The sequence below is a fragment of the Lepisma saccharinum genome, chromosome 17 (assembly GCF_977018435.1).
Source record: "Lepisma saccharinum chromosome 17, izLepSacc3.1, whole genome shotgun sequence".
Lineage (NCBI taxonomy): Eukaryota > Metazoa > Arthropoda > Insecta > Zygentoma > Lepismatidae > Lepisma > Lepisma saccharinum.
This window is the reverse complement of record NC_139245.1, coordinates 37,887,242-37,914,124: the sequence shown is the minus strand read 5'-3', so window position 1 is coordinate 37,914,124 and position 26,883 is coordinate 37,887,242. Positions and strand designations below refer to the sequence as shown.

Here is a 26,883-nt window from a genome sequence, read left to right as displayed (position 1 = left end):
AACAAAATAAATAAACAAAACTTGTCAGCGTATGAAAGGTAAACACTGGCATGTGAGTTTGTTATGCTAACTCGTCAATCTGCTCGTGCGCGTATTCATTGAGAGTCTTACGCTCCACACCTAAGTTCCAATACTACATGATGACGTAACGAAGGCCGTGCATAAGCATGCAACACTCTGACACCACGTAAGAAAATTATAAAAGCATTGTTCCACAAGAATGGATCTTGTCAAAATTGATGTCTCAATGAGACACTAGCGAAGTAGTATGTAATTGATCCTGTAAACACTGACACTGTACAACACTATTAAATATTTTGAAGTTAATATTTACAAAATCAGCAACGTTTGTGATACTCATCCGAGTTACACTTGCACACACATTTTCGATGTAAAGTTCACCGTCTCTTACTTTAGTGTATCGTGTAAATATCGCTGTCGTTTTTATTTATAATATATATCAATTATCACAGTAAATATTTAATTAGAAAACTTGAAGTTAATCAAAATATATACACTGTATCAATAACTGTTCATGAATAATAATAATATATGTACATGAATTTATGTATTTGAAAATAAGATTTGTCCATAAGATAATCCTTGAGTGATCCTGATTCTCACAAAGAGTTCAAGTAAAATACCATAATTTTACTCTTGTTAACATCACTTAATAGTCTCTGCGTATAGCAATGAAGTTTCTTCTTGAACCAAACCACGTATATATGTATATAGTAGTTCCTTGTGGCCGTGAAAAATGTTTTTCACTTTGATGCATTAACTTTGCAGCTACAAATATTGTCATTGATGAAAAACGTACAGTAGAGAACTGCATATCGTCGAATTGTGAATGTGAAGTATTTAGTTGTATGTAAATATTCCTTCAAATGATGTATGTATTATCAGCGTTGAATGTCAGGTCTCACTACTACTTGACTTCAGTAGGAATTAATTAGAATAGAATGAAGGAGATCCGTGTTAAATGATTTGGTGCTTATCGACTGATTTCGCTGAACTGCGTAATTAAAACTGACGAAAGGTCTAATTGTAATTCATGTTTCCACGTGTCGAAAAATTAAAAGAAAAATCTCAGGAATAAAAATCTTGAGAAATTCTTAAGAAAGTTCGTAGATCAAAATAATTTCTCTGCGTCCTTCAGGTGTAAATCGTGTTGATTTCTTATTTCTCCAAGGTTTTAACTGGTGACCATCTCTAGACGTTGACATCTGTGAAAAAGCTGAACTGAGGACTGTTAACATGGTTTCATAATATTGTTAAAATGTTCATTTCACCGTTCAAATTTGAATTATCTGTAAGGCAATTCAGGTAGGTTTTGGAAAGGAAATTTGCTTCATATACCGAACAGGCATTTCCTCCTGATCGTTAGTGTAATGTTGTTTGTGAGAGAACTTAATATGTTGGTATGTGTAGAGGTTTTGTTGAGACAAGGGTGCCTCTAAGTCACCCTTATTTTAAGAAAGTAGTACTTGTAATTATTACAAGTATGAAAAATCTTGTAGTTGAGGGTTGTTATATTTGAGGAAATGGAATTTGAAAAGGAGTACCGATTCAGTCATAACATTTACTCTTACTATAAATTACCCAAATTCTAATTAATGCCATCCTTTACACACCAAATATAATTACAATCTGGAGAAAATAAATAAATAAATATAACTACTAATAATTACTGAAAACAAATTGAACTTTACATATGAATAGAAAGTAATGCTGTAAATACTCTTGAAGATGTTATGAGTGTATACTGTATACTACTGGAAAATTTTAAATTATAATTGATTTCTGAAAATATATGAAGACCAAGGGAAGATGAAATATTGCACTTGGAAGTTATTTTGCATAGAATACCAGTAACTTGCCAGTTTTAATGAAATTTCAAGTCATTTAGAAGTTTAGTACCTTACTGTAAGCAAAATAAAGCAAGTATGCCCGAAAAAATCTCTGGATGCTTGCTGAATTGAGTAATCTGAAGTGACTGAAAACAATCTCTCACTACAATTTCATTATGTAAGAAACTCAGTTCTGATATCAAGGTCCATTGTCTCGGAAAAAAGTACAAGTTTTGCACCTACATGGAGTTATACAAATTTTAAATTATTTCTCTCACTATAGAAACAATAAAGTTACTATTTTATAAAAATAAAATAATGTAATTTATTAAAAAAAGATGACCTGAAAAGGCTACGTGTGTCGAGGGTTTTAGAGTAACAAGAAACTGACAAACTTTATATTTTAAAAATAAATACACATAAACGAATTGCTAGCTTATTCCCATGAGACTTGCTTGTAGTGGTTCTATTATTTTCGGTGGCCTCTGCCACCATTCACTGCTGTGCTGGCTTCCAGTTCGGATTGTTTCCCTGCGTACCTCTAGAAGCACTGGTATAGAGTCGAAGAAACCAAAGATCCAACTTTAAATTCTAATTTGTATTTTCTGTCAAAAGGCAAGGAGAGTGACATGAACCTTTGAACCAGTTGCCATGATGAGGGGAAATTCTTGTGATATTCTGCATTGCCAAACTTATGCCTGACAGCAAAATATTTCAAAACAGTGCAAGGCCAAGGTGCAGCTAAGCCTGACAGTCTCCTCTGGTTAGGAAAAGTGTCCGCCATTCTCTGCCTCTCCGTGAACTGCGAACGAAGGGTGCATGTTGAAATGTCATTTATAACTGGATAAAAAATCAGGCATGTGTTTTGTATACAACGAAATTCCCATGTCTGGCAGCGAAAAGTCTTTGATCGCGTCGACTTTAGTCAGTTCATCTGCTGTATTTTCTGCTCATCTGGAAAATGCATAATTGTGCAAGTCTTGCAGAAATTAGATGGTAATTCGTGCGTGTTTATTATAATACTGCATCTTTCAATCCCCAAACATGAATATATTATCTTTGTTGGAAATTATTCTGCAATTCTTTGTGCTTTTGTCAGACCAGTTCTGATTTTTGTTATGGTACAATTTTACCATTGTATGGAATTTGCACTGGGAGTTTATGAAATATGAATTCTGTATTTTGCTCACATTTTGTATTCCATGTGTAATGTTTATGTATTCTGTATGGCGATTCAATTAAGGAAATACTTCTTTTAAGATAATGATCATATCGTTTTTGTGTATGTGGGGGACAATTGAGCAATTTTATGTGGGGTTTGCATGATTTTGTATTCCATGTATAATGTATAATATATGTTACCAGAGTTAAATAAAGTGACTGTTTTTCTTCCTTGGAACCTAACTCAATCAAGGATTGGGTACATTTGTCAAAAGCACTGAAAATTGCTGAAGCATTGCCACAAGAACTTATTCAAGGTTCTTTCAATGTAATTAAGATTTGAATCTAAGCTAAGAACATTAGAAAGAAAGCATTAATTTCACACAAGCTACATATAATTTTGAAACATATTGTTTTTGAAAAAATTACAACCCACTTTGAGCAAAACTGCATTAAAGACTCATTATATTTTACTGTATTATCATGTTGGGAAAATATGAAGTCTGTATTAGTAGCAAGAGAGGGGAAAAACTTAGTACTGGAAGAGAATTCTGTTGCTGTATGACATACACATCCTGTTCTGTGGAGAAACAGTGAACCTAGTGACTAACAGCCTTGAGGAGGATACATCAGGTTAATACCTATATAAACTAACTGTCGGAAGAGTCAGTAACATATATTACCAGTATTATGTTTAATCTTATCGTTGGAGTATTTCTGCTAAATATGGTTGTCAGAAAGCAATAAGTTTTCATAGAACTTGGCAAAATTGCAGCTGTACAAATGTTTGTTAGTATCCTGTTATCAACTTGCTTCTAACATGCTCAATGTTTTGCAGATTCTGTGTTGGAAGAAATTCACATCACTGGCGCTGGATTGCTACACTGTCTGATCTGCTGAGACTCTGGAGGTAAGAGCAGTAAATTACATGTATGAATTACACAAGTAGTTGTATATGTACAGTGGAACTTGGATTTTTCAGGAGACCGAACTGAAAAGACTTAGGAAGTATTAAAATTTAAAAGTCAAGGAAAATTTCATAACCTTTTGCTCCGCTTGAACCATGAAGATTGAATGTATAATGTGGGAAAATTTACTATCTAGGAATGTAAAATCTGAGTTCCACTGTATGCAATTTTGCAAGAGAATTAGATGTGGAATTTTGAGTAAGGTGCATGTTTATTTGAGTGCCAATATAGAAAAATCATTGACTGCATTTTAGAATGTTTCCTTCCCCACATTATAACTCTTATGGACACTATAAGTTATCATCATTAATAAGAAAGATATGTAAACACTTCAACTCCAAGGTGCAACAACCCTGTGCATGTTAGGGCCTCCTAAGTGGCTTTTCAATGGTCTGTGCAACTCTCATTGCCACAGTTTCGTGACCCTTTCTGGTGTCATACGTTTATATTTTGTGATAGTAGCTGTTTTGGCAAGCAACGAGTCTAATTTTCTTAAGTTGCCTATATATATCGACTAGAGTCCACTTTTTGATTTGAAGTATGTAGTTCCCCAATTGTTCTCAGTATTGGAACTCACACGAGAGATTATACCCAGGACATGGAAACACTTATCTATGTTTTATTTGTAGTTCTGCCATGTGTCTTTTAATTATTAGGCTGAGCTGTCGCCGAAGTATCTGTTGAATATTATTTACCAATATTGTCAGATACTTTTGATTTCTCCCTGGATCCTCAAAAATTCCAATTGTGGCATTTTTGTGCAGTATAATTATTCTGGAAATTATGCAGAATTCCAAGTATCCATTAATTTTGCTATAATATTGTGTGGAAAAACTGTACTTTGTGATTGCATAAGATACGAGGAAGTATCAAAAAGTTTTGCCTGTTGAGGTATGAACATACATATACTAGGGTTATTTTTTAAGTAAGGTCCGTTTGTAATAAAAACGGTTTAAACATTTATTGTAACAAACTACGAGTTTTTGGATACCCTCCTCATAGAACTCGGCCGCCTGTGATGATAGCTAGTTACTCACGGTCGTTTTCACTTCTTCATTAGTGTCCAAACACTTGCCGCCCAGGAAGGTCTTCAGATGGCGGAAGAGGTGGTAGTCGCTAGGTGCAAGGTCTGGACTGTATGGCATATGATCGAATACCTCCCAGCCAAAAGATTCAATCGGATCTTGAGTGTAAACCGCATAATGTGGCCTTGCATTGTCATGAATCAGTACGACACTGGCTGACAGCATTCCACATCGTTTGTTCTGGATTGCTCGACGAAGTTTTCTTAAGGTCTCACAGTAGGAAGCTGAGTTAATTGTTGTTCCTTGCGGCAAAAAGTCCACTAACAAAACACCCTGCCTGTCCCAAAACACAGTTGCTATGATCTTGCGCTTTGAAAGTGTCTGTTTTGCTTTTACTTTCACCGGCGATGATGTGTGTCGCCACTCCATCGATTGTTGTTTTGACTCAGGAGTCACGTGGGACACCCATGTCTCATCTCCTGTGACGATATGACTCAAAAATGCATCACCTTCTTCGTTGTAGAGGGTTAAAAATGTTAAAGCACTTGCCAATATTTTCTTTTTGTGTTCCTCACTCAGCAGTTTAGGAACCCATCGACAGCACAATTTCTTGAACTGTAAGTTCTCAGACACAATTTTAAACAAAACTGACCTTGAAATTTGTGGGAATTCCGATGACAACTCAGAAATTGTGAATCTCCTGTCTGCGTGAATGTGGGTGTCAACTGCCTGCACCAACTCGTCAGTGATTACAGATGGCCGACCAGCGTGTGATTCGTCATGGATGATTTCCCGACCTTCCTTGAACAATCTCACCCATTTTCGCACTTTACTGTCACTCATTGCATTGTCTCCGTAAACTTCACATATCTGGCGATGAATATACACAGGTTTCATGTTTCTTGTTGTTAAGAATCTGATGACTGACCGTATTTCACAGTTGGCCGGGCGTTCGATTTTCTTAAACATTTTAACGAAGCTTACAGACTGACACCGTGAATGCAAATGGCGTCAGATGCTGCTCAACGAATGCCGGAAGCCTGTATTTGGCATAAAATTCGAATTGTTTGCATATTTCGCGATTTGTTTTGAAAAAAATTGTCCTAAAACAACGAAGAATTCCATGAAATCCAACATTCTTGTCTTTTCTAGGCTTAAAGAAACAAAATGTGCCATATTTGTGCACATAGAACGTGCAAGTTTTTCAACATTTTATTCAAGATTAAACTATAATGCTTGTTATACAAGGGAGGTATCAAAAATTTTTGCCTGTTGAGGTATAATTTTTTTAATAATGGAAAAATTGAATCAATGAACATACATATAATTTGCCTGTAGTGTTCTCTACTTAGAGTTACCCTTACATATAGTTCCCATCATGTTCGATGCATTTGTGGCAGCATTTTATTCAGCCCTCAAAACCAGTTTGAAAAAATTCCACAGAACACTCCCTGCCCCCCCTCGTATATTTTAATATTCTTTTGCAATTCTTGTATATTTTGAAGCTTAACTCTGACAAATTGTTGCATACAATTTGAAACTGGTACTAACTTCTAAAATGCATTGCTGTCATCTGGTAACATGCATTTATTAGGGAGGTCAGTGAACCATTTTGGTTCTTCGAGATCATTTACCAATCTGATTGGTAGGATGTTGGTTATTGGCAAATTATTTGCACTTTAGCGGCATCAGCCAAATTTCATATTAATTCATTAATATGGAAAATTAATAGTAATCTACATCACACTTTTGTCATATACACCCTGTCATATTTATTACAGATGAGGAAATGTAAAGAGAGCTCCTGCATATCCAATTGGTTAGCATTCTCAGCTTCAGTGGGAGCCCCAAAATTTTGATTTTGACAATTGTTAAGCTACTAGAAAAGAAAAGTTAGCAACTCCAGTTGCAAAAGCAGAGATGATCTTTTTCATTCAACCTCCCTCACTCTCACAAGTCTTCAGAGGGTCATCCTCCAGGGGGTTAACCACCTCTCCATTTGTCATAAGAAGTTAGCTGGTTTTTCAAATATTCCTGTCTGTCAAATGATCACATTCCCTTCAATCACCCCCACCTCTTCTCCTTATCAAATTGGAAAGCAGTCGCATTTCCGAGAAATGCTCCAAACAAGGGAATCTGCTAACAAAGTACTCTATTGTTTCTTGAGGCAAAGTATCAGTTATAGTGCCTTAAATAACGTAGTGTGGAAAACGACCCAAGAAACTAGTTCCCCAGACGGATGAAAAACATATATGGCAGTGCGATCAGAACGAGTGCTAATTTTCTTATGAAAGTAATGTGGCTTAGTTAGTTTTTGGAATATATTGTGTAGATTTGTTTGTCTTGAAATGCGGTACGTGAATTGATGGAAACAGTTATATTTGTGGAGTGATTTGCAGTCACGAAACGACATTAATTTGGAAAGAAAAGTAAAGTAAAATTAATAAATAAATAGCATACGTAACACGAGAAGAAATATCGCAAAGTGATTCTGGACGTCAGGTGTTGAATTGTGTACTAGAGTTTTATTTTTCTATGTTATTAGAATATAAATAGTATCCTGAGAGATATTTCATACCGAGTCGACAGACCACAAGTGTCGCTTGGAAGCGAGCAGTCCGTAATCAATGCAGCCTTTCGAACCGTAGGGACACAAGTTCTGACTGCACCGTTTCCTCAAGGAGATTTTACACCAAAGCGACATACAACAAACGATACGAGGATTTCACACCAAAGCGACACGGGTCCTTCGTTCCAAGGCAACTTTCATACTGATGCATCACATGTTGCTTGGAAACTAGCCAATCAAGAGCAACATTTGACATCGTAGTGGCATGACGGGAAGCACAGACCAGCGTTCTGTTGGTGAAATCCTCAAGCGATAAGTGTCACATGCCACTTGTCGCTTTGGTGCGCAATCTCCCTAAAGCAATACACTCATTGCATCGCGCATGTGCGAACAACAAACCACGGCAAGCTCTTGAGGAAATGGCCCAGTTTGAGCAACGCACAAGTGACAAAGCGACATGTGTAGCTTATTGTGTCGCCTAGATCTGTTGTTGTAATGTGCGGTTTATCGTGTCGCCTACCTGTTGTTTGCACAATTAGCAGCGAACGCTTCCCAATAGACTGAAGGCACCATGTTGCTTGTCACTTAGTTGGGAACTTTCCCTGTAGCACATCGCTTCGGTCTGATCACCCTTCCTTTAAGGAGCTTTTTGATTGAAGTAACAAGTAGCACGCGAATACGCCATATGAATGTATTGTTTGCTGTTTGGACCCTCATGTGCAATGAATGCTATTTTACAGTCTGGAAGTGTGTGTCACTAGTGTGACAGTGTGAACATCCCGTGCCGCTTGTCCTATTGGTTTAAAAGTGTCCTTACGCTCATGTCGATGGCACTAAGAAAGTTTTGTGGGGTTCCCCTTGTCGTTTCATTCAGTCATCATCATCATCATCATTAGTTTAAAGCAGAAGAAAAGAGACAGTAAATATAAAAAATATAAATGCTTCAGTGTGTATATCTTTAAAAGAAATGATGATGATGATAATAATTATGAACCTAATTCATACACAAAAATTTAGTTACCAAGAGCATTCCACGTGTATTTTTTTCTCCCATGTTATTAATGAAACTATAACTATAACAGGACGTGGTCGACTGTAGAATGTTTGTTAATATCTTCGCGACCACTATACCAAATATCATAGCAATTCTCACATTCATAGAAATGCTTCATGTAAAGGAATCAGACGTTGCAGCGAAATCTACATTTACTTCCAATATAAGCAGACGAATGCCATGCACCTGTACCGACACTAGCGCCTCTAGCGGTATCCTTTCTGAGTGGAACCTGCCAGAGGCACCAAAACCGTCCGTTTTCCACACTACATTATTCAAGGCACTGTAGTATCAGCATTAGGAATTCATCCAGAAAGTTGCTATAAGTGTGACAGCTCTATGTTGCTTCAAATGCATGCAGGACTGAATTTGCAAGATGGCCAATTGGTATTATTTCCCCTCCCCCTATATCATCGGGGTTGTATTTCCTGGTGAACTGGAAATAGAATCATATTGAAGCTGCACTTACTGTGTAAACACGATATTGTTCATGATGTGGTCATCTTCATTCAACCTCCATTACCTCTTTTCACCTTCACAGATTACCCTGCCCTCACAAGTCTTTGGAGGGAGAGAGTTGCCCTCCGGAGGGTGACTATCTCTACTCAAAAGCCAGAAAACGGTGATGATGGGGCTTGACATGCTGTCCATGTGTCACCCAGTGAAAAGTCGCTTGGCACCTAACAGGCTGTTAAGCCACACAGTTTAGTTTAGGTTAAAAGATAATTAGGGCTGAGCTGATACTCTTACCGATTCCCACCGATACCGATACTTGGTAATAGCAATAATTAAAATTTGTTCAAAATATTGATCACTATTGGTGTGTAAATATTCTTCTCCAATTATATGCACCAATTTACCAAGAAAGTTGCTTTAGGATATTTAAAAATTACAATAGAATATTAAAATACATGTTATGCAATCACAAAATATAGTTTTCATGTAAAATTGGTGCAAAATTAAAAGAAAGTTTGAATTTTGCCTGATTTTCACAATAATAAGACTGCAAAAGTGTTGTGCAGACCCCGTCAAAGACCAATATGCCAGAAAAGTATCTGCTTGTATCGGTAGATGAATTCAAACCAATACTTTCCGATACTGATACCACTGGTAATTATACGAGGGTCACTATTTATATTTTGAGCCTTGGCAACACTGATTGAAGTTAGGCGCGATTTGACATTTGCACGGAATCGTCTGGCATTATTGAGCATAACGTACTTTAAATGTTTTGTCAATAGCTTCTTTTGTGTTGTTTATGTTGCCTTGGACATTGCGCGACTACAATAAAATGTAATTAACTCGTGAACATCTTCGTGCGATGATTTTTTACGATTCTCGACGTGGATTATCAAGACAAGAGTGCATCGATCAACGTACTTCCACATTTGGCGATGAAGCCCCATCCTTTGCCACTGTGAAACGCTGGTATAACGAATTTAATCGTGGCCGCCATTCGCTTAACGACTAGATTCGTGAAGGTCATCCAAAATCAGTTGTTGTTCAAGAAATCATTGGTGCTGTGCAAAACCTAATACTGCAAGATCATCATGTGACATACTGTGAGATTGAGGCAACCATAGGCATTAGTTCCACCAGCATATATAAAATATTACATGATCATTTAGCTGTGAGAAAGGTATGTTCTCGTTGGATCCCACACAATTTGACAAAAACTCAAAAAGACGCTCGCGTCAATTGGTGCAAACAAATGCAATTGTGGTGCTTCAAAAGACGCATATAAGATTGTAACAGGTGACGAATCATGGATATATGCATGTGAGCTGGAACGTAAACAGCAGTCGACTGTATGGGTGTTTCAAGATGAACCCAATCCAGTTCGCGCTCGAAGCACATCGAAACAAATGGTTGCCTGTTTTTTCGGGAAAACTGGTCATGTGGTAACTGTGCCTTTAGAGGAACGTAGAACGGTCAACTCTGAATGGTACACAACAATTTGTTTGCCAGAGGTCTTCGGTCAAATACGGAAAACAAACGAACGCCGTCGGATCATTCTTCATCAAGACAATGCCAGCTGTCACACATCTCGTCTAACAACTGACTTTATGGACAGTCAAAAAATCGAATTGATGGGTCATCCGCCATACAGTCCTGATTTGGCACCCAATGAATTCTTCTTGTTCCCGAATGTCAAGAATAAATTGCGTGGACAACGATTTTCGTCGGTGGAAGACGCCGTTGATGCGTTCAAAAACCATATTATGGAGGTGTCTCAAGAAGATTGGAAAAACTGCTTTGACAATGGTTCGAACGAATGCAAAAGTGTATTGACCATAAAGGAGAATACTTCGAAAAACATTAAAGCAGTTTTCAATGCCAAATTCCTGTTTTTTCATTGTTAGGCTCAAAATATAAATAGTGACCCTCGTATACATTCTTACAAATTGTGCTTCCCTAGCTGTAAATTCTTATAACCATTATTTACATTGTGTGCTGTACGTACTAGGAATGGCCAAACGGATCCAGATCCGATAGTTTCATATCTCAATCCCATTATAATATTACTACACCTTAAAAGGTATTATGATCTTCTATTACAAAGAAATTTTTCATTTGTTAGTCCTACAAGATTTTTTTTTCAAGTATTGTTCCTAAAATAATTTGCTACTCTTCGGCTAACACACTCGTGCACAAAAATAATCTTACTTGTTTAACATAAAATGTCAGAGGTGATTTTGTAAATGCCATTGAAACGAATATGTATTCATTCGAATGTATTGGAAATTCAAACACACATAAATGTGAGACATTCCATTCCAGAATGAAACCTTAACACATTTAACAAGATAGAAATGTTATACAAAAATTATGCAATTGTTCTACAGTTACAATTTTAAAAATAAAAATAAAACATAATATATACTGTGTTATATAATTACAAAGTGTAAGACTAACAAGGGAGGTTATCTAAGTGTCCCCCTCCGATTTCCATGAAACTTGGCAGGTGTATAGAGGGCCCCGAAGGAAGAAATGAGTGTTTTTTGTTTCGGCTAAAAAACCTTTCTAGGGGGCAACCCCCCCTCAAATGTTAAGATGAGGACAAATTGAAGTGGGGATCTGATCCCTGTGTCCCCCTCTGATTTCCATGAAACTTGGCAGATGTATAGAGGGGCCCAAAGGAAGAAATACGTGTTTTTTTGTTTCGGCTAAAAAAGTGTTCTATGGGGCAACCCCCCCCCCCTCTCAAATGTTAAGATGAGGACAAATTGAAGTGGAGATCTGACCCCTGTGTCCTCCTCCAATTTCCATGAAACTTGGCAGGTGTATAGAGGGGCTCAAAGGAAGACATAGGTGTTTTTTTTTGCTTCAGCTAAAAAACTCTCTTAGGGGCAAAACCCGTCTCAAATGTCGAGATGAGGACAAATTGACGTGCGGATCTGACCCCTGTGTCCCCCTCCGATTTCCATGAAATTTGGCAATGCATAGAGGGACCCTATACTCCCTCTTTCTTCCTATGCAATATTTACGTGGTTTCGGGGTCAGATCCCCACTTCAATTTCTCATCATCTTGACATTTGAGTGGGGGGGGGGTTACCCCATAAATCCGTTTTTTAGCTGAAACACAAAAACATATACTTCTTCCTTTGGGCCCCTCTATACACCTGCCAAATTTCATGGAAATCGGAGGGGGACACACAGATAACCTCCCTTGTAAGTGTATTAATTACAAATCACGCACTATATATACAGGGAGGTTATTGCAGCATGCCACCGCTTCAGCATCGGCCGCTTGCCGGCCCAGTCATGCAACAGGTGCCGGCAAATTGCGTAACAGATAGCCCGTAACAGAAACCGCTTGTTTTGTAATGTTTCCACTTTTCACAATTACAGTTACAATTACAATTGAAATAAGCACGTACCTTGTCGCACGGATGCAGGAAAAGGTGTCCTCCCAAATACAAATATTTCCGGCACCTTATTTCTGACATCTAATCTTAGATTAGACATCGCTACTTTATCCTCAGTTGACAGAAAGGGAAGACAGCATCCCGGCGCATAAAGCAAACCGAAAGCGTAAAATGATATTTAAAAGTAATAATAATGATGATCACTAACCTCCTGTGTTATAAGAGATGTTGAAAATGACTTCCTTCAACAGCAATACAACACGTTTCTTAGGTTCAAGAGATCCTGTCTATCGTAATCCCTGACCACTTTTCTGCAAGAATTCGTTTTCACGTAATTATCGTACATAAAAACTCTATGTTCAAGACTATATTTGTTTAACGACATAAGTAATGAATGAATAACAATTAACACACAATAAAGCACTAGCACACCAACTCAATAACACAGTATAAACAAAACGCGTACTGATAAACGCGAACAGAAGTGAACATGAATGAGCGTAGACTCACTGTCTGGTAGCCGACAGTGTTGCTAACCATTTTTCGGCAATGTCCCTACAGACGTAGTCAAAATGTCCCTACAACTGACCAAATGTCCCTACGCCAAGTAAAGTGACTAAAAAAAAAACACCTCATGAGCATGCAAACAGAAGATAAAATATACACATTTACTTACCAAATCTTTCTGCTCGGTGCTTCCACAATTAATGAAGGAGCGAATTTACAATACAGGACCTCTCCCCGATTTTTTGTAATATTTCGCATACTCACTAATTGAGGCCTCCTAATCACGAATTTGAAGTTAAAAGTTGGGGGGTCACGTGTAGAAATTGCAAAATAAGTGACATTGAGTGGTCCGCGATCGGCACGATTGCTTATTATTTACCGGAAGATTTTGTGTTTCCAATACTTAAAAAACGAAATATACATTCCTGATATTACTACGACCCCAAATTTTAACTATGTTTGCCTATCCTAACCTAACCTAACCGTACCTGAATGGTTCGTGGGGCTATCCGTCAATGGTTTGTTGGGCTACCCGTGCATGTTTTTTTCGAGCCCAAATTTTAACTATGTTTGCCTAACCTAACTTAACCTAAACTTACCGAGAATGGTCAGTGGGGCTATTCCTGAATGGTTTTGCGGTAATTGTGATTACGAACCGATAAAAAATATTATTTTCGTAGCACTTTAACGGCAAACGTTCATCATCGAAGGCCATTTTCGTATCCTGCAATTTTATGATTGATGTACTGTTGCCAAATTTACCTGTAATCAAATCAGTTCTTCTACATCGTGATTGTCGCTGTCACATGTAAGCACGTTCTTTGGGCAATATACTGAAATCCATAAGTTTATTAATTAGCCCACAGCCATCCTCCTGCACACTCCACCTAACAATCTGTACAACATTAACAACTTTTTTACTGTTCTCTTCCGCCATTCTTACACGATCCATGCTCTCCAAGTATGAAATCAACAGTGTGGCAACGCTGTAGACAGCGTAACTAATTTTAATTTGTTCATATCAACAAATATGGCTACCATACTTGTATACGGAGAATCATTGCGAGAATTGAAAAGCTTATTTTACAACTTCTACACGTTAATGAACATTTTTTCCCCCTCACCCCAACATGTTAACTTGAGATAAATAATCACGAATAATTATTTCGTGAGTATAAGACGTAGCATAGAAATTACAGAAGGGTCCGGTATTGTAAATTCTTGCCTTAATGAATAATAGGGGTGTGCTGGACAGAATTTTTTGGGTCGGGACGGGATCGGGACGGTAATTTTTTTAAATCCCGACATTCGGGACTGAAAAATTTGCAATTTCCCGACCAAGTCGGAAACTTTTCTGGACGGGAAATGTTCGAAATTTCCCGAAGCACTGGAAATCTCGAATTTTACAAGTCATTTTCACTTTAAGTGATTGTTTTTGCATTTCTAGAATAAAAACTTACAACTTTCGATAAGTTCCAGAAACTTACAAGGCAGAAAACGTCGAGAATTAACGACTTTTTAAAGTAAAGAATCCAGCACACCCCTAATGAATAACGTTGAGTCGTTTACTGTTGATTATGTTATTTGAAGTCATACATGCTGCTGCTGTGAAGAGATAGATGTTGGTTGGTGATGCTGTATTTCCTGCATTCTTTAACAATTTTGGTCCCATTTTATTTCCCTTTTTTGTTTTTGTATCACTTAACATTGAAAATATTCTTTCCGTTTCCGCGTTAGAATGCGGCAATGTTAGCACTATTTTCGCGAGAGTGGAAATGTTTTCAAAAAGGAACTTGCCTTGAAAGTTTTTGGTAACCGATAACATGTTCCAAAATTCTGATGGAGATCTGTTAGTTAGTTCTTTTTTCTCCTCCTCGCTAAAGTATCCAGATAAACTAATTCATAAAATGTAATTTACCAAGATTGAAAAAAGTACCTACGTTTTCCCTCATTTGGCAAAATCTGTCCCTACGTTCCTACGCGGGCGAAATTTAGTGAAAAGTCCCTATGCGTAGGGACATGTCCCTACGGTTGGCATCACTGCCGACACGTGCAGTATGAAGCGCCATCTCGCGGCTGACAACTCACCCAACCCCCGATAAGCTGCAGGCGCTGTCGCGACAACTGAGAATAAAGTAGCGATGACTAATCTAAGATTAGACGTCAGAAATAAGGTGCCAGAAATATTTGTATTTGGGAGGACACCTTTTCCTGCATCCGTGCGACAAGGTACGTGCTTATTTCAATTGTAATTGTAACTGTAATTGTGAAAAGTGGAAACATTACAAAACAAGCGGTTTCTGTTACGGGCTATCTGTTACGCAATTTGCCGGCACCTGTTGCATGACTGGACCGGCAAGCGGCCGATGCTGAAGCGGTGGCATGCTGCAATAACCTCCCTGTATATATGAATGGCTTATTGCAGAAAGGGACCCGAGTCACATTTTTGAGGTATCGGAGTTAATTTTTTCATCTCCACTGTGTCTAGCAGCATACTGCAGGGGGCTGCATTGAGGGTTGCAAAATTAACTATTCATTATGTTGAATATTTGAGCCAACAACGGCACATTTCTTTCTTACACTATTAATATTATACGATTTTTCATTGTTTTTCTCAGAATTGTGTAGAAGTGACTCAGGTCCCTTTCTGCAATAAGCCATTCATATATATAATTAGCAGGTAACAATATGTTATAAACACATTCTTACTTTCCAAACAAGCGCTCATGTGGGATGGCCAACCAGATTTCGGATCCGCTAGGATCCTGATCTGGCCATCCCTAGTACGTACAGTGGGATGCACAAGTATTACTTGGCAAATTGTCCATGCGCATTTTCTCTTGATACTATGTGTTTTGAGGGTCTGGATTTTTACATATACTAATAGTGCAGATATTGTCAGCAACTGGTTTGGTTATTTGATTCAATTATTGAGTTTGTCATTGGCAAAACAAATAGAATAAATATGGTGATGGACAATTTGCATTCCACTGTATCTGATGTCAGAGGAAATACACCAGGCACCAAATAAAATTCATGCACATTGTACACAGGAATTCAAAAGAAACGCCCCCCCTTACGGTTATGCAACCCGGAATTTTATATCGTCTAGTTTCGCCTGGTAGAGTAGTTCCCGAGAGGAGCAGTGTTTCCAAACCTATAACCGTAGTGTTTCCAACCCCGTATTGGTTGGTTGGTTGTTGATTTGGTGTTTTAAGTCCACAATGCACAGTATGACTAATCGGGACTGGACCTACAGTTTAAAGTGGGATCCGAACCACTTTGTGCCTCCACCGGGACCCCTTGATTACAAGGCGACGACGCTACCACTACGCCATTCAAGCCTGTATTGCTTCGTAGAAGACGAAACCTTCACGTAACTTCTTCATTCGTGATTTACATTTGGTTTACAGACTCACATTACAGGACACTCTTTTCCTGTATTGCATGTTTTCTGGAGAATTTTTTTTCCTTCTGTGGAGAAAATTCTGTTATTATTTTACATCTTATTTTTCGCAGCTTCTCTACCATTTATTGGCTAATCGCAACAATGAGGATGAATGATGACTCGATGAAATTGATAAAAGGACAGTCATAAAGGAACCATGGGGAGCTAGATTCATATTTTTATTATTACTAATATCTTTCTCTTTTTTACTTTACTTTTGGCTAGTCGCAACGATGAGGATTAGTGTATGATAAAATTCATGAAGGAACACTTATAAACAATCATACCCAGGCCGGGACTCGAACCCGGGAATTTCGGCAGCGAGATCAAAAGCCGACGGCTTACCACGCTCGTGCACAGCGGCGGCCAATTATTATTAGTGATATTGTCTCAAGTAGTGTATTTTTCCACCATATTCTTTCACACAATCATGAAACGGATGAAAATTAAAATGTTAAAATACCTGCCTACGTTGTTTTTTTTTAGCTTGCAATATAAAGCCCTACTGCACGAAGCCAAATTGTGGGAATACGAAACAGAACCAAGTTAACATATCTTGGCCGTGGAAAGTGTTAATAGAAAATCTAGAAAAGAGCCATTTAACAGTTGCCTGATTGCTTTTCCATTTGTTGTATGGGAAGAATTGTCTGAAATGTGTGTGTAGTGGCAGGCAAAAGAGAATACAAAGATCGAATAGAGAGGCAACACTGTCATTGTTCTGCACTGCACAGACCACGCGTCTCGTCGAGTGGGCGGGGCACTGTGGGTGCGAGCGAGCTGCTGTTGCTTCTGCAAAAAGAACACTCACAAACAACTGAATGACGCTCCGCTTAAAATCTAGTCAATCGCGAAAGGATTTGTTGAGGAAGTGAATTGAAATATAAACGCCAGAATTTGGTCTAAGCCTATAATGGTTACTAGCAATAAGAGCTGATCAATTTTTACATGTGGAATTCCGTAATGAACGAGGCAACAGGCCGCACTCCACACCTTTAGCCTGGTAACACTAATAAATCATCTCATTATATGCGTTCGGTTATGCTGATAGTCATGTTTAATATATTACCTTCAAACATAAACATTATCATGGACTCACTCAGAGGCAGAATTCAATTTTACGCTTTACTTTCCTGAAGATATTGTAGCAATATAATCATTTCGCTCTATTTTCGTATTCTCAATTGAACTCGCACTATTTTTTCCAGAAGTTGAGCCCCCCTCCCTTCTCCCACTTAAAAATTTTTGGGTGAGAGGCTACAAACTATACTAAAACTGAATTACAAACAATACTTTACGACTCAAAGTGACGTGACCTAGAACGTAGTGAAAAATCACTGGTGCAAAATTCAACGTAATGATGATAAAATGAAGGTAGGAAAATGGATGTGCTAGAAAGTTTTACATACATACACACAGTTAGCTCCGTGTAGAAGATATTTCTTCACATTTTTCTCACCTTGGCTTCCTTGAATTCACGAAACTGTAAAGCCATGAACGCGTTAACCCCCTATAATCACGGAGTCCCAGGTTCGATTCCTGGTGGAGACGCAACTGCCTAGTGGTTCGGATCCCACTTTCAACTGTAGGTTCCACTTCGGGTAGCCTTTCTGAGCATGAAATGGAATTAAAACAAAATTGGAACACGGTAACCCATCACAACACACGCGCAGAGAGCGTTGAACTTAATGACTGACAACTACATCGAACTTTCAGCGAAGCTGGAATAAGGTCTATTTGCCATGACAAATAGTGTGAATTTTCAGTCTCGTGGTGCTTTCTATACGAAGTGCAAGCAAGTTATCTAAAAAAAATTCAAATGTGAGGGTGAGTCGAGCTATGTTTCATTCAATAAGACTCTTCACTTCAAACATATTTTGCTCTATAGCTGTCGATTTCGAATGGGCATCTAAGACTGGTTGCTTAGCGGACCGGATTTGGAAAAAATCACGGACTGTCATAGTTCCAATCACACTACAGACATAGCAAAAATTGATCGCCTGAAGATGAGAGAAGAGGTGATTTCTTGATATGTCTCGAAATATATAGATAGAATATATAGTCAATCAAAAAGAAAAACAATGGATAATGTCCAATTAAGTATAGAAACGCTGTTAGAACCGGTGTTCATTCACAGAGCAGATAGGTTATTTTGACAAAATTCTGTTTCCCGGCTGGCTGCTTCGGAGAAGAGGGCTTTGTGAAGTTGCCGCTTCTTGCCCAAGCGGTAGACCTAATTCGTTGTTTGGCCACGAGTTCCTTCGTAGGTAAACGCGGCAACAGAGGATCACTGCCATAAAGGTGGTTCCCGCGCCGGCTGAAAGAGCGACGGAAAATCAAAGAACCATTGTCACTAACTTCAGACAGACATCTAATCATTTCCTTAGGTTTCGAAGCTGATCCGAAGGGACAACAAATACCAAAAAAACGACATGAATTAAATGATCGGTTGATCGTCCTTCTGTTGATGGATGGTAATCCATATTAACAATAATAATCGTAAGCTTATCATTAAAGAGTCAACAATCAAAGCTAATACGCATCTATTGATCAGAAATTACTAGAGGGTTAAAGTTGTTTTTGTACCTTTTGTTATTTTAAGTCGCTCTTCTGCCACTTTCGGCTAATGAGGATGAGTGGCGATTGGATTAAATTGATACCAATACTGATGCCGTGGCTCGAACCCGGAAATTTCGTGGTATCGGAAGTGGACAATTTAACGCGCTTGGCCACCAAAGAGAACCTTCTCTGCGGCCAAGCGCGGTTAGTGATGGACTAACGATCCAGACACCGAATGTTCCGGGTTCGAGTCCCTTCACAATCTAAGACATAACACTTTATCAAAACTTCATTCCCCTCCCCTCCACCTCAAATTTAATACTCAATCTTCCCAACAAAATTTCCATGCCAATTTTAGACTTCCTGTTGATATTGCTCCCTCCAAAAAAGCAATCTAAGACGTAATAGTAATACACAAGAGTTGGGATTCCCTGCCCCCAAAATAATTATCAATCCAGCTACCTGAAAATCCCACTAACTTCATTAATCGCCCACCATAATTTCCCTATCAATCTAAGGCCTAATATGTAAGAGTTAGATATCACCCCCCACCCCCACCAATATTACTTATTACCCGTAACAATTCCCCTGACAATCTACAAATTACTATTTGTATAACAGCAATGGCTAATTGATAACGTAATTAAACTTGTTCCCTGTTTACTCAGTCAAATTTCCATCACAGTCTGCGCCATAATGCCCCTCCCCCTGGGCACCACTGATTTAGAACTGTGACAACGTGATAGGTGTAATGTAACTAATAGTTAAGTATTAGGAATGGGTGCATGTGTGCTGCGCATTTGAATTTCATGTGAATCATATCTGTCAATAATGTGAATATTAATATTATAGAATATAATATAATGGTGCAGGTGTGTAAAAAAGTAACCATGAGCACCAAGGTATCAATACAAAAGAATTGGAAACATAAGTTGCATATGGAGATGTGTGTCATTAGTTTTGTTCTGGGATGTAGCAAAGAACATCGGTTAAACCGTGCGGAGTTTCAATACTGTGTCCACCCGCCGTTGGATTCAAGCACTGCATCTAGTCGACGAGGCAAGGATTTCACGAGCAGATGTTTGGTCTTCTCCTTAAACTCTCCCAAACATCAAACACGTGAAAAAATGTTTTCGATTGGGAGACTTCGCTGGCCAATCTACTCTTGAAATTCCTGGGTGCTGATTAAACCAGGTGGTGTTCGCTTTCGATGTATGGACGCTGCTGTTGTCTTGATCGAAAGTCACGTGCGAAATCTCATCTTCAAAGTGTGTCTCTCGCACGCTGGGAAGCGTGTGGTTTTCCAGCACTGCGATGTATTCCTGCGAATTTATTCTCGAGGACACTTCCACCAATCCACCTACTCCAGCCGAACTGATCCATCCCCACACCGCCACGGATATCCTGCCACTCCTAGCATGGGTAGAAATGTTCTCGGGGCCATAGCGAGTGTTGTTGCGCCTCCAAACATAAACCTGACCATTTTCGTCAGACGAAAATACTTTTTTGTCGCTCAAAATTACGTTCTGCCAAAATTCTTGAGGAGCTGGTAAATATTGTAAAGAAAACTGATCCGTGCTTCGTGATGGAAATGCATCATTGCTTCTTTCTTTCCCGCTCGACGGTGCCGAACTGTTGCAGCATGGCACTCCAGTTTCAACTCTTGGTGAATCTTCGTTGTAGCCATGAAGGGATTGCCCTCGCTCATCTCAATGATGCCTGCATCTTCTTCCCTGGTTGCCTTCCTCGTAACACCGAATCCAACGCCTGACGCATGAATCGTCCACACCAAGGGTCGTAGCAATCTGTAGTGCAGCAGATCCGCCGCACTAGAACATGCGGACTATCTTCTCTCTTGTAAATTCCAAAAGTAAGGCATGATGAAATGATATCGTAAAGGAACATTCGGACCGAAGGGACATGCTGCACGTGGCACATGCCTCTTAAAAACACCTTATCGTTGGTGCATGTAGAGTTAAACGCCCATTCCGGTACAGAAAGTTTAATTTTATTGGTTCCTTTGCAAGTGGCATGCTCAAGGCATAGGTACGAATAAAACTGCTGCAGGATCTCGAACGAAGCACCCACCGGGGCTCGAATTAAAGCCAAAGCGTGGTGGCAAAAGGCAAGCGTGAAGTTACTGCATCTGAGATTTACGTCAAGCAGGGCCTGCGTGGTGTGTGCAAAGAAACTCACGCTTGCTTTAGGAAATAAGGATACTATTGAATCAATGCAATATAAAAGAGTATATACCGTAAAATATACATTATTATTGACTCATGCATTCCCTGAAAAAAATGCATTGTTTTCTCGCACATTTCTGCCCGCAATGAATATAAATGTATAATCTATTAAATTAAGCAGGTGCATGCAGATTTAAAAATATTGATAAGATAATTCAATTGAATTGAATTGAATTGTTGTTTTTTTAAGTCCACTTTGTGCACAGAAAGGCTAATTGGAACTGGACCTACAGTTTATAGTGGGTTCCGAACCACTATGTTCCTCCACCGGGTATCGAACCCGGGACCCCTTGATTAAAGGTGACGACTCTACGATTGCGCCATAGGGGAGGCCCTAGTCCTCTTACGGAGATAATTCGTTCGGAGCAATAGAAATGCCCTATCAAAACAATTGGGGAATATTATTTTCAATGTGGATATTCTTCGGAAAATATGTTTCTAACAACAGTTTACCTAAATAGTGGGGACTTGGGATGAGAGAGTGGGACGGAGTTGGAAGAGAGAGAGAGAGAGAGAGAGAGGAAAAGCACACAATTTTCTGATCAGTGCGAACCTTTGGGATTGCTTTTTCCTAGCGCACCAAAAACACAATACGTATAACCCAAATACAACCCAAACCTTCAATGGCAAAATTGTGAGTCAATCACTCAACTGGAATAAAAAGTACGGATTTAAATCTAGGCCAGAAGATAGTTATTGCGCTACCATGTGCCAAAAAAAATCCACTTTGCCCGCGAGAATTGTCATCCCTGAGTGATATGTAGTTTACGTTAGTTGTGAGAGTTGCTTCAATTCCATTGCCTGCCAAGAATAATGATAGCGCTGAAAGCATAAAATACAGAAATGTGCATGTTTGGCGAGCTATGAGAAAAGCAGATCCTTGTGTTTTCTTTTCAAAATTTACTAATTTTATGTAAACTTTTACATATAGCCAATGGCGACAGAAGATGAATGATGCTTCAGGAAAATTGATGAAGATTGAAGAAACAACGAAAAAGAAAAACTCATTATCAGAGGCTAGGACCCAAGAACCCTAGCTACGCAGCATGTTATGATATTTAAGTATATCACGGATTGCTGCTAAATCCATTCCTAGATATTTGTAATGAATGAACCCCCGCCCCCGCTACGAGAAAAAGAAAGACTATAGGATTTGAAACATTCACAATGTAATTGCATTGCTTTACATCGCTCTTGGCTGTATTCCAAATGTAGTAAGAGATCAGCGATAAGTTAGATTCTTTTTTGTGCCAAGGTATAAGTGTATTTGAGCGCAAGGGCTACCTATTTCATCATTTATAAAGAGTTAACTTCGTCGTTACACTAGCACCAGGCACAAATGCATCAATTTCTATTTCGGTTATTTTACATCACTCTTCTGCCTCTTGAGTTAATCGCGATAATACGGATGAATTATCAATTTATAAAATTGTGACGGGACAAACTCAGTGATACATTCATGCCTGACCAGAGTTCGAATCTGGAACATATGACCTCGCTTCGCTAGAAAGGCTGGCAGAAATGTATCGGAAAAGTGTAGGAGCACCAAGAACCGGTTTCACTTAGCACAGACAATGAAATCATTTACAGCGACTCGCTGTGGCAGTGTTGCTCGTCACCCCCTCCCCCTCACTCGCAGATAGCATAGCCTTCTCAGCACCCATCTGCTGATGGAAGAGTGGAACCACAAGCAAAACAACCTGCACAAACCCACGACTCCTGTGCACCGTACTCCCGCGTGGAGGGGCGGGGGAGAGTGGATCATGCTTCCTTATGGCCCGAACTGAAGGGAAGAAGGGAGATCTGCACGGGTACTTTTCGTCCAAAGGATTTTTTTCGTTGTGGTCGATCTATACATTTCGTTTCAGGCATATTCCGACTGGAAGGTTTCTGGCACCCCTCCCCCCCCCCTTCCCACCATGGTTAATAAATGAGACCCTTGCACTTTCAAAACCCTTATCGCAAGAAAAAGCTGGCATCAATTTTACATCTCCATACAATAAGATTTACACGGGAAACATTTCCTAACATATTTTCTTGATTCGGACTAAGGGCAAATTAAAAATAGTCAAAGAATTAAATTACTGAAAATATGGAAAAGTGCGATACCGAAATCTGTAATGAGTGCAAAGGGAAAATCGAGAAAAGGAAAAAAAATTAAGTATAAAAGTATTCGAATAACCAGATTAAGAGAGAAAGTTATCACGGCTCGAACAATGCAAATGAAAAAAAAACAAACGGGAATACGAATTGAAATATACGACAATCGGAAGTAGGCTGAAGGAAGCAAATTTTAATAAACGTCGAAAGAAAACATAATGAAAGGAGCGCTGGTTCGATTCGCGACGGAAGCTCATATTTGTTGTTCGAATCCCACTCTACACTGTATGTCCAGATGCATTTACACTTAAAACAAACTTCGTGGAACTTTTTCCAAATCAGATGTCGCCAAAAATTTAAAAACAAAAAGAATAACTCTGAAGGAAAAATGCCGAAAGCGTTATTGCAAAATGAAAAAAAAAATCTTCACATATTCGTTCGGAAGTGGTAAAAGAATAATAAAAAACTCAAGCATAAATGTTAATAACACTTGTTATTATTACCAGAGACATTCTCAAAATAAACTTCTTGTCCGTTAAAATCGAATCAAGAGGAAAGCAAGATCTCCACCCGGTCGCGTGAATCTGTGGCTAGATTCAAGAGTTGGAAACACTACGCTTCTCGCGAGCTGCTATTCCTGGCGAAACTAGATGATATAAAATTCCGGGTTGCATAACCGTAAGGGGGGGCGTTTCATTCGATTTCGAGTGTACATGTAGCATGTACATACACAGAAGAGTTCTGAGATTCTGAACACAATTTAATGCATGATAAATGCAAAGTTAGCAAAGGCACAAAATAGATGTAGACATGGGTACGCAGAGGCCCATAAACTTCCTATTCCAAAATTGTTGCGGGCCTCCCCCATGGCGCAGTGGTAGCGTCATTGCCTTGTAATCAAGGGGTCCCGGGTTCTATACCCGGTGGAGGTACAAGTGGTTCGGATCCCACTTTAAACTGTAGGTCCAGTCCCGATTAGCCTTACTGTGCATAAAGTGGACTTAAAACACCAACTCAACTCAACCAAAATTGTTGCATTAGTATTCAGGAAGGGCCTGCTTCACTGTTAACATTTTATTACATTGAATAAACATTAATTACAAGTGATATATGAAAAAAATTTATTTACATAATTTAGTCAGTCAGTACTCCAAATTTAGTTAACACCAGCCACTCATAGTGGTTCCATTTTTGCCATTTAACTGGAAAGTCGTAAGGTCGAAGAAACATTCTCTTTTTAAATTGCACTTCTTTTTTTATATATAAATATTAATGCTTCTTTAATTATAGTCTCTCTTACATAGTAGAATTCCTTTTCAAGAATAGTCGAGGGAAATTTGCATAATATTGTCTTGCTGGGGGTTACAGTTCCCCTCCACTTCAAACACTGATGCTACCCCATTCTCTCTGGTAAACAGAATAGTGATATCCCCTTTAGAAATATAAATATTAACTTCTAAAATTACTGAGCTCTTCTGTGTACACTACACATGTTAAAGACAATACATCACTGCCTGATTGAAAATGTACATGGAAAAAGGAATTGTTAAGTGGTTTAGAATGAATTCTCTCAGCATAATTCAGTACTTTGATGTGGTATTTTCATGGTGATATGAGCAGCTTAGGAGTAAAACTTGATAACCCACAAAAGTATGAAACTGAGAAGAAGAAAAACAGGTGAAAGTTCGTCCATTACATTGTGCCTTATGGGATACTACCGGGTGACCCAGAGATGTATACCCATTTTGGAATGAACATTACACAGTTAATTGTACACCAAACACTATTATTTTTGTTGTATAATGTGTGTGATATATTGCCATTTATTTTACATTTATTTATTGCAGTCACCATGGAGCCGTTGTCGGTGGAACATCGCGTGTTCACGTATGATGCCTATGTGAGAAACGGCAAATCAGTGGTTGCAGCTCTGAGGTTATTCCGCCGGCACTTCCACGTAATGCAGCATGGGGCAGTTCCAACATGCAAAACAATCTTTAAACGGGTTAAGCAGTTTCGAACCACAGGCACTGTAACTCCAAAAACACCACCAGGTGTTGAACCTCTGAGCTGCAACATAGGCATCATACATGAACACGCGATGTTCCACCGAGCATGACTCCATGGTAACTGCAATAAATAAATAAATGTAAAATAAATGGCAATATATCACACACATTATACAACAAAAATAATAGAGTTTGGTGTACAATTAACTGTGTAATGTTCATTCCAAAATGGGTATATATCTCTGGGTCACCCTTGCCAGGCAAATACGAGTGTATACACTTGAAGCCCAGTAGCACACCTTCAGGTGAAAGATGCAATTAAGTCTTACCGATAGTGTGTTATATGGAAATGACAAAAGGGTGGATTTTTACATGTTTCTACAAGTATTGTCGCATTAAAATAATATTCAATTGCATATGTTCGAGGATGGGACACTAGCAAGAGTGAGCGAATGTGGTCCTCACATTCTCCCGTGTGAATTTTGAATGGTGTAAAGTTTTACTCCCTAGCTGCTCATACATTGTAAAAATAAATTCCTAATTGAAAACTTTTGTCATGCATAAAATAGTTTTTCAGAGGTTCTATACTCTCTTATTATTCATCTTTGTTTCCTAGTGTTTCTCATTTAGGTATTGCATGTTTTAGAGTGTGAAATGAAAATCTATTGAATGCATAGATATGTTTCTAAAAGCATTAACTAATATTGTTTATTTTCAGGTGGAACCTCCCACAGTGTAGTGATGGAGCTGTGGATTTTTGAAGCACAAGTTTTCCAGTGCAGAGCAGCCTACTTGATGGTGGTCAACATCTATCTGCTTAGGAAGTATGGATGCATCTTGTCATTTATGTTGGATGTTCAAATTGTTTGAAATAAATAGTTGATATCAGTAATTTGGACTTATAAAGAAAAAAATTCACTAAACATACATATTTTTCCAATTTTTGTTCCAAAAATATGCCTAAAAAATCACCCTAAATCCAATTTTAGAAAAATTTGAACCTTTCCCCACCTGAGCACTTTATGCTAAATATTAATAATAAGAGAGTCAAGTACAGAGGGAACACTTTATTTGCAATTGAAACAGACAAGGCAGTAGCAGAGGTATAAACACCTGTTCAAATAAAGTGACACTGGGAAGAGTTGAAGTCCAGTTTTGGCAATGAGTGTGGTGGTGCACCCAGAGTAAATGTTCACAATGCAACACTGAGCTGCATTCTGAACATTTATTATGAGTGCACCACCACACTCAATCATTGCCAAAACTGGACCAACTCTTCCAAGTTTGACTTTATTTCAACAATACGCACTCTGCAAATAATGCATTGTTATAGTTAAAAGTAGGCACTGAGGAAGGATTCTTGTACAAAATTTGGTTACACTGCAACTTGAGATTGTCTATGCAAATAGCAATAGTGATGTCACATCTACAAAGTTGTTTCACTAGATGTTTCTTTCTTCTAGTCTTATCTTGATAGTTGGTGTCTGCTTCCTCTTCAGTCCTTCCTTGGTTCCTGTTTGTAGT

General features: G+C 38.6%; 1 long non-coding RNA gene across 2 annotated transcripts in view; it reads left to right on the top strand.

The window, feature by feature from the left end:
- LOC146001272 (uncharacterized) overlaps positions 1-26,155 on the top strand; it is a 36,733-nt gene extending 10,578 nt beyond the window's left edge. Inside the window, exon 3 of one of the 2 annotated variants that reach the window (XR_014443557.1) lies at positions 26,078-26,155. This is a non-coding gene — a long non-coding RNA (uncharacterized LOC146001272). Of the gene's footprint in view, positions 1-3,849; positions 3,924-26,077 lie in introns of those variants that run through there. The other variant, XR_014443556.1, reaches the window with a different exon arrangement.
- Positions 26,156-26,883: the final 728 nt, after the last annotated feature.